The following is a 17445-nucleotide window of genomic DNA, read 5'->3' on the forward strand; positions in this document are numbered from 1 at the left end:
AAAAAGACGTGCTGGTTTGCTATACCAGGAAGAGGATTTCTTTCAATTCTAAACGTGTATTTTAAAAGTTTAAGAAGTAAAAACCTTACAGCGTACACAGATTTCTAAACTGATCAGGATCGTTATCTTTGTCTTATGCATAATAATGTTCACCGCTCTGTCCAGCAAATTAATAATAAACTTTATTTTATATAGCTTTTTAAACGAATAAGTAATTAGATTGCTCATAAACCTAATCACTTGCTTTTTCTTTTTATTTAGGCTCAGATTTCAACTATAGATCGTATTATTAATAACCATAATAACAACCAACCAACAAAAACAACCATATAAACATAATACCAACCAAAAACATAGATAACAACCACAATACAAAATCAAATAATCAAACCATTTTACACTCGCAAAGTCCTCCAATTATCATAATCCCGCCCCTTATGCAAAACCAAACCTTCCTCCCATCCCAGTTTATCCTGTTTATCATAAACAAAATCCACCTCAATTTTCAACATAAAGCATTACACAAAATCAATACCTCAACACTCCATACTCAACAATGATAATTCACAAACAGCCAGAACATGTAACTACACATTCCCAAACATACCTACTTTCCATAGCCCCGCCCCTTATGCAAAACCAACATCCCTCCCCTGTTCTCTCTCTCCCCTGGCGGTTGTAATTGTTTTTATTTTCAAATAAATTTTAGCAAAGTCATGTATTTTAAAAATCTTAAGATTTTTCTATTTATGTCTTTATTTAGTGGTTTCATTAGTGACAAAGGCTAAACTTTCTTGGAAAAATGTCTTTTATGTAAACCATGTTTGCTATTAATTCATTCAGGGCTAAAATATGTTCATTGTCTTCTAATGAAAGAAGGGTTCCTTTCGCCGTAGTCGGGAGCCTAGCCTTTAACTAGCAAGTACTGTATTTACTGGGTTTTTGAAGGGGGTGTCTTTCGCTGGAAATCTCGCCTCCTACTTTGAAAATACCCGTGAAACCGGTTCAATTCGTCACAGCCAGCACTCCTGCAGAGAGTTGGATTGTACAGTACTTGCAGTGTATACAGTACACGCGTTATGCTCTTCGCTAATGCCTGTGAAGTTTTATTTAATCTCTGAGCCATACTGATTCTTCTGGAAGCCAGTTTCCGCCAGGGAGTAAAAAAAAAAACACACTATGGTATTCTCTCCAATGCAGTGCAGTTAAAAACATACCTCTGATGCTGCTCCTAAATGAATATCGTTTATGACCATCAGAAGCTTTATGCTCCTTTTCTTTTTTCCAGTGGATTGAACAGGGAGAGGCATTTCATGATGTACTTTTCACTGATGAAACAACAGTGGCTCTGGAACAGTTTTCAACCAAGTCGTTTTATAAAAAGGGGAGATATGTACACGTTACGGAAGCTAAAAGTTTAGCCTTTGTCACTAATGTAAACACTAAATAAAGACATATAGAAATCCCATTTTTAGGATCAGAGTCTTACATGTGGTTATTTCGAAAACGTTTGTACGTGCTCCTTCTTACCATGTTACTGTTTACCGTTACTGACCATATTAAGTTTAAGTGCCTGTGGGCACTTTTCCTGTCCGTGGGGGGTGGACCGTCTTTCATTAGAAGGTTAGTCTGTTCTACTCTGAGAATGTAGAGGCGGTGGGAAGTGCCCGCGGTCATTTAATTAGTATTAAAATCTTAGTTATCTTTCTAGTTCACAGGTTTGCATGCATAATTTAATTTCGAAAGCCACTGAGACATCAGGTACTACTGTTGTATTTATGAAAAAGAAACAAAACAAAAAACATACTAACAACTGTGCCATCCTACTCCTTAGTTAATACATTTTATTATTCATAAACAGTTAACATTGTTAGCAAAATATTTTGAATTATATTTAACCCTATTTTTTCTTTAGTTTTGTATTTAACTTATTATATGATAGTCAGACTTAATGTATATTAATGTATATTTGAACAATGAAAATATATTTTTACAAGATTTTACATTAAGCACTTAAAATTAATATGGTTAATAATAGTAAACTGTAACATGCTGTAACAAGATCGGTTAAACTTCGAAGAAAATCCTTTCAGAGAAAATGTTTCAGGTGTGAAGAACAAACCTGTTCCCACACACCCTGCCCCCACTACCATTAGAATATACACAAACATTTTAGCGTTTCATTCTGAGCAGAAGACCCTCACACCTGAAGAGTGCTGGCTGTGACGAATTAAACTGGTTTTACAGGTTTCAATCACAGATTGGGACTCAGTAAAGTAACACACAGCGCCACTGGATTTGATAATACTGTACCTAACCAAAATCCGCAATATGGAAACAGAACCTGTGTAGTTGTTGATAGATGATGTACTCGTAACATTTTTTCAAGACGAACTACAACATTTAAAAAATGACTTGTATGTACTTGATATCTCTAATCAATCCACGGGTTCCAGCACAAAACGAAACTAAAACGCATACCGTTTAGCGCTTCTTATTAGTTGCTCAAAAGTAATTTGACCATATGAAATGCATAATATAAACCTAGAAACATATACGTGAGCAGTACTTAAGCACTGTAGTATCGGTGTTAAGACATACCTCTCAAATACTGTAAATCAAGTTAAAAATATCTCAAGACCGATTCTGGTCGTAATGAAACCATGTTTCGTGTATGTTTTCTTTTTCATCTTGAAATAACTCATTTCTAAATACCTTTTTCACTGTTAACATCTTGTAGCAACTTTGCGACAAAATCTACACTCTGACAGTTCATCCTGCTACCAACATTAAATAAAACAAATCTTAAGATTTCTATATTTATGTCTTTATTTAGTGGTTTCATTCGAAGCTTACAATGTTTAGGGAGAAATGGAATACTGGTGCGTATTTTTTTCTTTAAAGTACCGAGACCAGCCATATACTGTATGTTTATGTTAAGATTTCCCTTCAGTGGTAAAATTAGATATGAATATTCAATACTTAAACGGGCACAGTTAAGACATTAAATATACATATACATATTGTATACAGTACAGTTTGCATACGGTAATATGTTTATGTTACGCGATTAAAAAATAAATAAATAAACTGAGAGGTCCAGCACCAGCTGGATTCGAACACACAACCTGCCAGTTGGTAGTCACGCACGTAGACCAGTAGGCTACAAGACAGCTCGCATAAGCAGGCAGGCGAAACAGCTCTGCCGCAGTACACGGATATAATCATACCGTTATTAAATTTTTGAGATACGCGATTCCATATTATATTCCCTTTTAATCAAATTCTAAAAGTATGCTTGTTGACTCCGGTATCACGTTAGTTAAAGACTTCAAAGCTTACAATGTTTAGGGAGAAATGGAATACTGGTGTGTATTTTTTTCTTTTCATGATAGGTGTCGCATTTTAAATCATTTTCGTAGTTAGAAATTATGAAACGCCCTGTTAAAAGCAAGGAAGTTTTTATGCCCGTTGAAGTAAAACAAAATGCCTGACAAAGTATGGCTTGGACAGATTCCAAGTGCTTGTACAAATGTGCTAAAGAAATTATACTTTGAGTATACAGCTTGTCCAAAGTCATCCATTATTAATACTATTAGTAATATCTTCAGTAAAGGCTTTGATGCATAAATATTTCTGATAAAGGTAGGTTGTGTACTTTTGTCCAACTGAGCAATCTTGCTTTCATAAAATATACCAACATTTGAATGACTGATGATTAACATGCTGTAATACACAGTTCAAAATTAAAGGCTCGAATGCTGTACATGAGAGGTTAAGCTCCCCCTGGCGGTTTTACAAGGCGACGCCGGATAGCTAGTCACGTGACACACGTGATACCGCGTGATAACCCGGTGGGCGTGTCGCGGTATGCCATAAAATACCTCACCCATTTCGAATGGCTGCATCTGTAGGTGCGTGACTACCAACTGGCAGGTTGTGTGTTCTAATCCAGCTGGTGCTGGACTTTTATTTTAACAAACATTTCTTCGAAAAAATAGGTAAGCGATATTATGGACAATCAATTGACTTTTATATTTCAAAATATCGCAACATGATCGATATTTGCGATATTTTGAACATATCTTCCCTTCTGACAGTGGTTCCTGCTTCTATTGTGTGTGTGTGCAACAGTAAATTTTTATAGAGAAATGGAGGCTGGACAGTATGCGTTACAATATAAACATTTATATTGATTTAAATCGTGTTCTGATTTAAATCGCAAACGCGTGTTTAATTATGTGTTTTTTAATCATGATCAGGCTAATGCATTTCTACATTTTCTGTATGAACCAGCTTAGAGGTTCATACAGAAAGACAGCTTGTGTTTAAATTGAGTGTAAGGTAATTTATGCTTCTAAAGTCATGGTCAGTATTATTTTACTGTGCTGTACTGTGTCACATTATTTTATAGCGTTTTTATTGCATTATTAAATCCGGTGGCGCTGTGTTAGTTTCCTGACTCACATTATTTAAACTACGACACTGATCATTCATCTCTAAATAAACTTTATTTTATATAGCGTTTTAAGCGAATAGGTAATTAGATTGCTCATAAACCTAATCACTTTTTCTACATAAACACAGCGTGATTGCTCTCTGAAAATGCTTTTCCTTTATTTTTAAAGTAGGCTCAGATTTCAACTATAGATCGTATTATTATAAACTTTCTTGGAAAAATGTATTTTATGTAAACCATGTTTGCTATTAATTCATTTAGGGCTAAAATACATTCATTGTCTTCCAATCGAGTCAAGTTGACATTGGAAGCCTGCCACACCCGGACTGTTAAACCAACCCATTAGCACGTCAAAGCCCATTGAGCCAGTATTGGCTTTAATATCCCCCCCTTCTCCCCTCAATTCAATTCAATTCAAGGTGTTTTATTTGCATGACAGATGGGTACAAGCAGTGTTGGGTATGTATATTGTAACGCTTACGGCAGACAGGCACTGTGTAGGAGCCGACGCACCAGAGCAGCGCCTGCATTTATAACTTAGTTTTTAAAATTAGTCAAGCAATACGAAGCATCTCCTTTTACTTAGTGCCTGAGCATACTGCAACGCGTGTGAAGCCCATAAACGATATTAATTTTGGAACTTAAACATACAGTATATGGCTGGTCTCGGTACTTTAAAGAAAACATACACACCAGTATTCCATTTCTCCCTAAATATTTTAAGCATCGAAGTCTTTAACTAACGCGATACCGGAGTCAACAAGCATACTTTTAGAATTTGATTAAAAGGGAATATAATATGGAATCGCGTATCTCCAGAATTTAAAGACCAGACAATCGCAAACTCGTTTTCAATAAAATTATTTTATTCATTCAGCAGTTTGTGAGAGGGACATCCAGCAGGGAGAGACACACACACCGGTTTTCATTGACAACATTGTTTTTTTAATTCCTCTTGTCTAACAGGAATGTTTTGTTTGTGAAGCATTTCGTTGATCCGATCACGAATTCTTTTCCAGTCGTACGCAGCAAGGGTTGAGAATCCCATTAGTAACCATTAGTACGATGGTGAATCGGAGATTCTCAACCCTTGCTGCATATGACTGGAAAAGAATTCGTGATCGGATCAACGAAATGCTTCGTAGGAGGAGGCGGTCTTTTCCTCTTGTCTAACAGTCTGTCCACAAACAAAACATTCCTGTTAGACAAGAGGAATTGAAAAAAAAACAATGTTGTCAATGAAAACCGGTGTGTGTGTCTCTCCCTGCTGGATGTCCCTCTCACAAACTGCTGAATGAATAAAATAATTTTATTGAAAACGAGTTTGCGATTGTCTGGTCTTTAAATTCTGGAGATACGCGATTCCATATTATATTCCCTTTTAATCAAATTCTAAAAGTATGCTTGTTGACTCCGGTATCGCGTTAGTTAAAGACTTCGATGCTTAAAATATTTAGGGAGAAATGGAATACTGGTGTGTATGTTTTCTTTAAAGTACCGAGACCAGCCATATACTGTATGTTTAAGTTCCAAAATTAATATCGTTTATGGGCTTCACACGCGTTGCAGTATGCTCAGGCACTAAGTAAAAGGAGATGCTTCGTATTGCTTGACTAATTTTAAAAACTAAGTTATAAATGCAGGCGCTGCTCTGGTGCGTCGGCTCCTACACAGTGCCTGTCTGCCGTAAGCGTTACAATATACATACAGTACCCAACACTGCTTGTACCCATCTGTCATGCAAATAAAACACCTTGAATTGAATTTAATTGAGGGGAGAAGGGGGGGATACTAAAGCCAATACTGGCTCAATGGGCTTTGACGTGCTAATGCGTTGGTTTAACAGTCTGGGTGTGGCATGCTTCCAATGTCAACTCGACTCGATTGGAAGACAATGAATGTATTTTAGCCCTAAATGAATTAATAGCAAACATGGTTTACATAAAATACATTTTTCCAAGAAAGTTTATAATAATACGATCTATAGTTGAAATCTGAGTCTACTTTAAAAATAAAGGAAATGCATTTTCAGAGAGCAATCACGCTGTGTTTATGTAGAAAAAGTGATTAGGTTTATGAGCAATCTAATTACCTATTCGCTTAAAACGCTATATAAAATAAAGTTTATTTAGAGATGAATGATCAGTGTCGCAGTTTAAATAATGTGAGTCAGGAAACTAACACAGCGCCACTGGATTTAATAACGCAATAAAAACGCTATAAAATAATGTGACACAGTACAGCACAGTACAATAATACTGACCATGACTTTAGAAGCATAAATTACCTTACACTCAATTTAAACACAAGCTGTCTTTCTGTATGAACCTCTAAGCTGGTTCATACAGAAAATGTAGAAATGCATTAGCCTGATCATGATTAAAAAACACATAATTAAACACGCGTTTGCGATTTAAATCAGAACACGATTTAAATCAATATAAATGTTTATATTGTAACGCATACTGTCCAGCCTCCATTTCTCTATAAAAATTTACTGTTGCACACACACACACAATAGAAGCAGGAACCGCTGTCAGAAGGGAAGATATGTTCAAAATATCGCAAATATCGATCATGTTGCGATATTTTGAAATATAAAAGTAAATTGATTGTCCATAATATCGCTTACCTATTTTTTCGAAGAAATGTTTGTTAAGATAAAGATCCAGCACCAGCTGGATTCGAACACACAACCTGCCAGCTGGTAGTCACCCACCTAGACCAGTAGGCTACAAGAGAGCTCGCATGATCAGGCAGGCGAAACAGCCCTACACAGCCCTGCCGCAGTACACGGCTATAATCATACCGTTATTAAATTCTTTAGATACGCGATTCCATATTATATTTCCTTTTAATCAAATTCTAAAAGTATGCTTGTTGACTCCGGTATCACATTAGTTAAAGACTTCGAAGCTTACAATGTTTAGGGAGAAATGGAATACTGGTGTGTATTTTTTTCTTTAAAGTACCAAGACCAGCTTTATACTGTATGTTTACGTTCCAAAATTAATATCGTTTATGGCCTTCACACGCGTTACAGTATGCTCCTATTCTTTTTATGCTCAGCTACTAAGATTTCCCTTCAGTGGTAAAATTCAATATCTACAACGGGCACAGTAAAGACGTTTACAGTAAGTCTTTCTACGACAGACCAACGGACCATGAGTGCCCCTGTCGGTCAACCAATCACGCACCGCGGTACCCCGTGTCATCATACCTGCGGTACGTGTCTGTACCGCTCACTTTGAATGGCTGCATCTGTAATGAAAGACGTAGTAACTAGACACATGTACAAAACACATGAATAGTAGCGGCTCTGAACTCAATGTGGTGTTGGATGGGAATACAATACAAACGCCAACGGCACAATGGATAACATGTCTGATTATGGATCAGAAGACTATAGATTTCTACTCCTTCCTGGTTCGTGAAAAAGCTTTTAAACCACACTACTCAACACTGACATCGAAGTGTGTGCGGTCCTACACAACCTTACTATCAACTGGATGACTGGTCTTCTGTTCAATTTCCGATTCTTTCCGCACATTCCTGCTATTTCACCACCGTTATTGTAGGACAACAGCCACAGACACGAGAAGATATACTATTCCGAACAAATGTCTTAAGTAATCAAGTTGAAAAGGGTGACAATAAGATTTTGATTCTTTAACGTAACCTTACTTTTGCCTGTAAAGTTCACATTATTTTCTGTAGCCGCAAATCCCCAATATTTCTGCTGTTTCCTGAGAAACACAAGCGTGGAGTCAAATCATATTAAATAACACAACACATCTATTAATTTAACACCCAGATGTGACAGAACACATGTAAGACTTACTCACAGCTTTTAACATGCTATAGTGAATTTGCAAGTGTCCTGGGGAGGGAAGAGAACTGATATTAAGGAAATACATATTTAAAGGGGATGTAAGTCTTAAATGTGTTTTGTCACATCTGGGTGTTAACTGGATAGATTTGTGGTATTATTTATTGTGTTTTGACTCTATACCTGTGTTTCTCAGGAGAAAGCAGAAATATTGATGTTTACATTTATATTCACATTCCCGGTGATATTGACTTAGGTACTCAACTATTTACTTGTAGTTTGACTCGTGTCAAAAGTTGAAATTCTTTGCAAACATCAAGATGGCTAAGGACGTGCAAAGAAACTCATTCACATTTAGAGAAGGTAATGTTTAGATCAGATTAATTCAAAGTGTGTCTCTGGGTGTGTTTGATCTACCAATGTTGTGTTTAACTGAAGCACACCCTGACTGAGTGTGCCATAGAAACTGACACATGTCGTATTTTTCTACATTCACAGATTTTTGTCTAAAGTAAAAAAAAAATCGTTGTCATTTTCTTGCCAGCTGGCAGTAATTCTTTTGCACTGATAAGAAAGGTGAGCATTTTATCTTTCGCAATGTGTGGATTTCTTGAAAAACAAGTTGTGCCAAATGAACACCTCCATTAAACTTAACGCAGAAGCATGTTGTCTATTGCAATAAACAGTGCAAGAAGACAGGAAGAAAGGCACCGCTGAGATTTAAACTCAGGACCCAGGACCAGGAGGCTTGAACTCACAACCTCGGCATGATTCCACTGATCATGTAATTTGACATGGCCTGAACCAGGAAAAAGATTGGAAGTTGAGAAGTTATGCATTGTTTTAATACTTGCCTACTCTAATTTTTGGTCAAATGTTTTATTTGGGAGTACTTTCAATTGATGTTAATCCTTGTCGCGATGCACGATTCTGGGCCATGGTGCATCTTGAATAATGTTCTTATAGACTTCAGTTTGGAAAAGTGCGCTCTTCAGAAGCTACCGAAACTCTCAGTTCCATAGGTAGTCTGATTATTTAAATTAACTGTATAACTGTTACAATAATTCATCTAATTGTAAATTTATAAGACTGTGAGACACCTGTGAGAGACATATGAGAGCTGGTGATTCCCTGGGCTGGTGTGGAATCACACACAGACAGGTCTTCTTCTGTGTGATCTGAGTCCCACTGCTGCAGACTGGTCAACTGGTCACTACTGCAGACATGGCCATTGGCCCATCGGCTACTAATAATCAATATACAGTGGACTGAGCAGAGTGTCACTACTTGTGTTTATTACATAAAAAGATAATTCCACACTCACGTGTGTTATAAAACATTTATAAAACATGTTTGGAGACTGACATACAGTAAAGAAAGTAATACTGAAGGGCTGGAGGTCCTGGAAAGGGTTAATAGAAGCTTCTTGCTTCTGACCTGGAACAGAGTCCACAGCTGACAGATCAGTGAGTCTTGAGCCCAGTTCACAGAGAGGAGAACCAGGAGCTCTTCTCTGTCTCTAAGTGGCTGTGAGGAAGGAGAAAATGGGGAGATGTGACCTGAGTCCAGGCTGTTCCAGGATTGTCTGAACGTCCTCTGGTTCTGGATTGACGGATAAAAAGAAGTATGGAGCTTCTGTCCGATTGTCTCTGAGCTGTGAATCTGACTCAGAAGAGAATAATGATTTATTATTCTGCCTCTGATAATTTTTCTCTTTGCCAAGTGGTGTTACATCCCCTTCAGAAACTGCACAGACTGTCAGAGTGAGAGAAAAGTAGAGAGATGGACAGATAAGAGCACACGCGGCGAGAGATACATACGTCTTGATTTCCTTTGAAACAAGTGTTCATTTCCTTTGTGGAACAAGTTGTTTCTGAACTTCAAGAAATTCATACAACTTCTGAAAGATAAAATATACGTCTTGCTAATCAGGACAGAAGAAATACCGCAAGAAAATGTCAGTGATTTTTCTCCTTTTAACGAAAAGTGGAGAAAAACAACGGCAGTGCATCTCCGTCGGCTTGATTAAGCTTAATACAAGTATTCACTTCCTTTTCTGTGGATTACAGACTGCGAAAGATGAAATAAAGTTATTGGTTATCCATGGTCAGTGCAGAAGAAATACTGCCGGCTCGCAGGAAAATGTCAGTATTTTATAATTCTTTAACTACAAACGTGTGAATGGCAAAAAGCAACGGGAGTGTGTCTCTGTGCAGCTGTTAAATGAAGGGCTGGTGGTTCAAACCCACTAAGGGAGAAGCTTCAGACTGTTCCGCTGTAACCATAATCTCTGCTAAATCTTGATGGGATTTCTTCGCAAGCCCTCTTGAAATTTGCAGGAAATATCTATTTTACTCGTGTGGAACTACAAGTAAACAATTAAGTACCTGTCAAAGTCCAAGAAAACCATTTTCACGTGTGGAATTTTATCTTTAACTGGCTGTCAGGAGAATTCATTTATACACGCGTTGTATCCATAGCAAAAATATTTTAAAATTAGAACACAGATTTGTTGGAGGACTTGACAATCCTTGACAATCATTATTAAATGAGCATTATACAAATGTGCGTTGATATTTTGTATATGTACCTTAATTGTAATAAACTTAAACATAATTGCTTTGATATGGATGTTCATTTGAAGGATTTGAGGAAACTATCAAGGATCTCAGAACAACCAAAGATACATTTGGGCATCTGCTATTGGTAAAGATTAAAGAGTACTGTAAGTGTGAAGCTTGCACACACACGAGAGAAAAATCAGTTTTAATGTACTTCATTAAACTGATGGTGTGCTTATCAATCGTGTATAAAATGTGCATAGCTAAGGATGGCTTCGAGCAGTCGATCTCCAGGTTACGGGCCCAGCACAGTTCCGCTGCGCCACTCTGCTAACAGATGTCTTAGGGTGATTCAACACAACTACTCTATCTTTGCTTTCTAAAAGATCGCCAGAGATGGAAAAGTCTAAACGGTAAACGCAGACGTCATTTGAGCACTTGGTGTTTTATAGTACAAATCATCACACGCTGCTCTACATGGGCGTGTCTTCAAGATCGTTGTGAACCAAACCTTCTGTCAAACTGAATCTTTCATCGTTAATTCCCAAATCTTCAATGAGAATCAGTGAAACGAAAACCAAGCCCATGTACACACTCGCGTCCTAGCGTGAAAGAAAAATGATATAAACATTTGAGAAATAACGAGAGTAGTCTGAACATCTCCAGCCTGTCAACTGCTCTACAAAGAGATAGCTCCCTCTACACCCACTTTATAACACTTAAAATGATTCAGGAAGCACAGCAAAGTTCTAAAACCAGCAAATGCATCTGCATACATAAAATGTCAATTTTTCAGAAGTAAAATCTTCAGCTTTGAAAGATTGTCATCTATATATTTTCATTTTTCTCTTTTTTACATAACACGCTTTCGAGAAACAAACTGTCTTGTAATGAAGGCTGCATTAGAAAATGTGTATCTAGTTTTGTTAAATTAAAATCGGCACATCCCAGTGGACAAAAGATGTAGAATATACGACTATTAAATGCATACTTTAGACGTATAAATGTGCTCCGTAACTGGTCTAGAATGAAATTCTAATATACGTATATCGTTATACGTCAATTAGACATCTATGATTATATGTTTATTATACATAAATGGTTGGAGTTCTATTATACGGATAAATTTAGAGGACTAATATACATATATAGTTAAAGGTCTATTATACATCAAATAAATATTTTATAGGTGTAGAAACTAGTAAATAAAGCCAATGATTTGTTTTAGAAAAACATGTAGTTCAAATTATACATTATATACAATATTGTAATCTACAAATGGCTAATCATCATAAAAACACAACTAGTAAACTTCAGTTACAAATTCTAGTAACATGGCAATATATATAGTAATGACAAACAAACTAATTACATGATCCCGCTAATATTTTACTCAAAACCACATTTCGATTCAAATATAAATTTTAACATTTACAACTTCTATATTTCCACGAAAATATAATTAATGTAGCACAAACGCTACTTTCTAAAAAAGACAGAATGAAACTGTTTGTTTTGTGTTTCATGGTGATCCTCCTCTCGATACTAATGAAATGTTTAACATGATCCCTCGAGAAACAAAAAGGAGCCCATTTCTGCCTGGAATGATTGATGCCCCATCAAACATTTTGTAATATCCCCGGAAGTTTATACAGTAGAATCCTGGTTCGTGGCTTAAATTCAAGGTAAACAAGACTAAGGAAACGAGTTGGAAACTTAATGTCGAACTGGGATTTAAATCACCCGGAACATTTCACTACATTGGGCAGTATGTGCCAGGGAGCATTACTTGGCATCCCTTCGATAACTCAGTTGATAGAGCGGAGGACTGTAGTGGAGTCAGTAGGGAATTCTTAGGTCGCTGGTTCGATTCTGGCTCGAAGGAAGGTGCTTTTTGTGTACTTTAATCAAACAGTTAAAATAGCGAATCTTTTTCACTCAGACATTGATCAAAAGCTCAATAAACGACGAAGCAGAGGCTCCTGTTCCAATGTCAGCCCACGTCTGATTGTCTTGTTTTGGCCAATATCTGATCTTTGAATTAAGGGAATACTCTGTTTGCTTTGTAATTAAAAAAAAAACATACAGTACAAATGTCAATTTCATTTTGGTTACAAGATCGCAATTTAGTGTGAAACATAAAAGCCAGCTGGATACGCTTTATTAATTTCCCTCACGGGATCAATAAAGTATCTATCTATAAATCTCTTATACGTTATTTACAATGGCCTTCCAACTAATAGCCCGTGCAGGGATCAAACCCTAGCTGTTGGTACACTACGAGTTGCGTAAGGCTCTGTAACGCGCAGATGAGAAACTAACCTCTGCTTCTTCATTATATAAACAGTGAGCTATATATGCGAGCTTACTGCCTCCTACGGGCTCTGTATTTGTTAGCGATACAAGACCGGCCGTGGTGAAATGAAGTGAGGAGGGTGTGTACATTAAAAGGCTCATAGCATCCCTGGAAGGGCTCAAACCACCACTCTCTTGGTTAACAACCGAACCACAAAGACGCATATACAGCTTAACACTTCTCGGTCTCAGTGAAAGTGATACACTCCGTAAAATTTCCAGAGATTCATTTATTTTAAAAGGAAAATCACCAACAGCGGCCGAGATCTACTGGAGTTTTTTCATTCTATACTGCGATTTCTGAAGGGTACCCTGTGAAAATACGAGTTTTGACGAGACGGGATGGACATATAAGGTCAAAAGGCTTGGGGAATTGAACTTTAAGGTGAAGACTGCGGGTTCAGTAGCAGCAGAACCTGATCAGTATCAGTTGACTCCGATATACTTTGAAAATGAACTTCGGGATTTAGAGTCAGACGTGCTACCGTTGCACCATGGGGTCCTTAATTTAAAAAAATAGAAAAAACAATCAGTGTTCCTGGATCTGTAATTGAGAACAACACCTGCACAAGAGCTGCGCAGGAAGAATAAAATGTGGTCTGGGAAGAAGAGACTCTCTTCGGAAGAGCTGCGCTCTTCACAGGAGATTTTTTTTTGTGAAGCTGATTTGTCTCCTTTGGGGAATTCAAAGGCACTGACAGCCGTTACTTCGTGGCGCAACGGTAGCGCGTCTGATTCCAGATCAGAAGGCTGCGTGTTCAAATCACGTCGAGGTCAGCTGTTACTTTTTCAGGTTCTGCTGGTCCTGAACACGGAATTCACACCATGCAGTTGAGTTCTATCTATATATACACCACATAGATAATCTGAACAAAATCGAGCAGTACAGAACACGCAGTGTGAAGCTCACACAGGCTTACAGTCTCCAGCATTGGAGTGAAGAGGAAAAAAATAACTTTTTTTAAGAGAAAAGGCACAGTTCACATCTGCTTAACATCACGTCCAACTTTAGAGACAGCTACATCAGATAATGGAATCACGGAAGTTTCAGATAACTTTTTTTTAATACAGGTTCAAGCAAACCTGAAAGTTAATGAGTTTCCGGACACTTTTGTTTTATTAAAAAGTGTCTGAAGCCTGAAAATGTAATTTGAAAAAAAAAACCCGCTATTGGGTGCTTTTTGTAACGATTTGCTATTTCATGCTGGAAAACAAAGGAAACAGACCCAACGTTTGCTTTCAGATGCGGTTCATTACATAATGTACATCTATTACTGAGGAGCTTGAATAAAATTTACACGAGCCAGGTAGAAGTCGAAGCTACAATCTTATGATCCGAAATCAGACGCGTTGTTTATTAAACCGCTGGCATTTCACATAACCTGAATTCCCCCATAGTGTGCTCAGCGCCGTTACTAGTAATGCACATCTCCGTCTAAAATTTCAAAGTGAGAAACATGTGTTTTCTGATTTTTTATGAGTTTTAAAATATAATCTCTTTAAATCAGACAAGGGGTTTATTTTTCGCACTGAAATTCCGATTGACTGAGAATTCAAAGAAAGACTGTTTTCTTCCACAACACCGTATAATTATCACATCCACCAGATTCTCCAACCTCTCCAGACCTTGCTGGTTGAGCAATTGCTCCGATAAATTAGGTCACGTATCATGTTAAATCATTTCTTCTCAACACAACATTTCCTGGTGCACGTTTTCTCTATGAAAAAAAAGAATTTTTTTCCTTGCACGATTTCTCGTTTTTTTTTTATCAAAGCGTACAGAAATAAAAAAGAAGAAGAAATGGTGTCGCAAAAGAACTCTATCGCCCTTGGGAGATGTCAAACGCATTGGACATGAAAATGCCAGATAAAAGCCAGTTCTCTTCGTTTCTCAGTGTCGGGGCTGCTATGTAAAAGAGGCAATTTGCTCTGAGCGCAGGTTCAGCGCTTACTGAACGCAGATGTCTCAGAGTGGTGTGTCCAAGTGGCTGTAAACGGTGATGGCTGCCCTGTCACCGTAGCCTAGTTGGTTAAAGCGCTTTTCTATCAAACCAAAGAACCGAGATTCAAATCCCAGCTGTGTCTTTCTTCCTATCTTGTAGTACAGAACGTATCATTTCGGGCAATCACAAAGGGCTTGATTTCGTTAAATGCACGTGTTCATTTCCTTTCTGGAAAACTTGTTTTGATTAAATTCAAACAGCTTGCGAAAAATGAAATTCAATTCTTGGTTATCAGTGCAGAAGAAATATTACCATCTGGCAAAATAAACGGTAAGAGATTTTTTTTTAACCGAAAACTTCTGATTCGAGAAAAGACCACACCAGTCAGTCTCTGTGGCGCAATCGGTTAGCGCGTTCGGCTGTTAACCGAAAGGTTGGTGGTTCGAGTCCACCCAGGGACGGGGTTCTTTTGCGATGTAAACGTTGTCGTCAGTCGATTGGATTTCTCAGCGAAACCATAACCATTTTAATATTTGCAGGAAATGCGAGTGTTGAACACGTGTCAGGGTCACCGGGAAATGTCCAATAATGCCCAACATTGCAATTCCCCAGAAAACCATATTCACCCCAAAAATATTATCGTTGAATCTTCATTTATACTCCAGTTGAATCCTCTGCTGAAATATTTTAAAAAAACAATGCAGGTTTGTTTGAGAACTTGTTAAGATGGCACTGTGCAGTTGGATTTTGATATTTTGACATATTTACCTTAATTGTAAACATAAATACTATACAGTCTATTGTAATTTTAAAATATGTTAGCTGAGGATGCAAAGGGGTGAAAGGGAAAGGTCAGAGGGTATAGTAAAAACAAGGTTAGGATTGGTGGAGGTGGTAGGGGTGCTGATGGTTTTTCTCTGTAGAGGATGATTGAGGTTTTTATCCTTCTCTGAAGTGAGAAATTAGAAGAGTTGGGAGTTGAGGGATCTGATGAGGTTAGTTATAAAAGGAAGTTGATGTGGAGCTGTTAGCCGTAAAACGTCCTAATGTCTTTGATGTTGTCATCAAAGATAAACTGCAGTAAGCAAAGATAAAGAAAATTATCTTTGCTTACTGCCCTGTCTTTCTCACACCTGAAGAAGGCTCTACGGCCAACACGTTATGTTTCCTTTCTTCTCTTTTCAGCATGGAATAATCCTTTACTTGTTCCTTTGCAGCCTACGCATGCTGACACAGCTACTCACCTGATATATAACATTCCTATAATCGCAACTATGAATGTCCACTGTGGGTATTTTTTCCATTATTATTTATTTTGGCATTGAAGCATATTTTATGTAATACCGAAGTGTCATAATCACTGAAAAACATATTTTTTCATTTAGAAAGAATTAAAAAAAATATAAATCACTATGAATTACATTTAACCTGTTCTGATCTAGGTTTTCTATATACTTTAACATGCCATGTTCAGAATGTCACAACACAGAAATGCAACAGTGAAGTTTTGTAATTACAAATGTTCGTGATGAGTGATTTTTTCTCTCTTACCTTAGTGTCGGAATACTAAGATGTTCTGGTAACGAGGAAGGAGGGAATAAGTAATTCAGCAGAAGGGGTGTTATTTTGTTGACTATAAATCCTCACATGCCATGTTCAGAGGGTCATATTAAAAAAATGGTACAGTAAATTTTCTTATACTTCATGATTTTCATAATTTGTTACATTGTGTCTCACACCTTTGTGTCACAATTCTGAGATGTTTTTTTTTCTAAACAGGGGCCATCACAATACAACAGAAAGAGCAATTAGCTTTTCCCTATGAATTCTCTCATGCCATATTCAGAGGGTCATATTTTAAAAATAGTACGGCAACATTTCCTGAAGTTCAGGATTTTGAGAGTCTGTTACATTGTGTCTCACACCTCCGTGGCAGAATTGTGAGACAATTTTATAATCAGGAGGGAGGGTCATAGCAATAAGCAGAAAGTGTCATCACCCTTTGCTCATCCTCCGTTAACCATATATTCTCATATGTCATGTTCTAAATGTCCCATTGTAAAATGCTATAATAACATTTCTTGCAAAATGCAAGATTTTGAGACTTTGAGAATTGACGTTTTGCCTTAGTCTTATTTACTTGTTGTCTAACATGCCAGTTTGTGTTATTGTGAGTTTTGAAAATTGGTTTTCGATTTTCTGAAATGTGTTTCATACAAAAATGCAATTTGGATAATCATTACTTACATATTCCCCTTTACTGAGGATATATACAGTAATCAACTCGGATTAGTATTT

At 37.2% G+C, this 17445-nt stretch overlaps 2 non-coding genes across 2 annotated transcripts; both read left to right on the top strand.

Annotated features, from left to right (window-relative positions):
- Nucleotides 1–13909: 13909 nt before the first annotated feature.
- trnaw-cca (transfer RNA tryptophan (anticodon CCA)) lies at nt 13910–13981 on the top strand. The gene has a single exon. It is a non-coding gene; the product is annotated as a tRNA-Trp (tRNA).
- Nucleotides 13982–15534: 1553 nt separating this feature from the next.
- Nucleotides 15535–15608, top strand: trnan-guu (transfer RNA asparagine (anticodon GUU)). Its single transcript has one exon. It is a non-coding gene; the product is annotated as a tRNA-Asn (tRNA).
- Nucleotides 15609–17445: the final 1837 nt, after the last annotated feature.

The sequence above is a fragment of the Lepisosteus oculatus genome, chromosome 14 (genome assembly GCF_040954835.1).
Source record: "Lepisosteus oculatus isolate fLepOcu1 chromosome 14, fLepOcu1.hap2, whole genome shotgun sequence".
Classification (NCBI taxonomy): domain Eukaryota; kingdom Metazoa; phylum Chordata; class Actinopteri; order Semionotiformes; family Lepisosteidae; genus Lepisosteus; species Lepisosteus oculatus.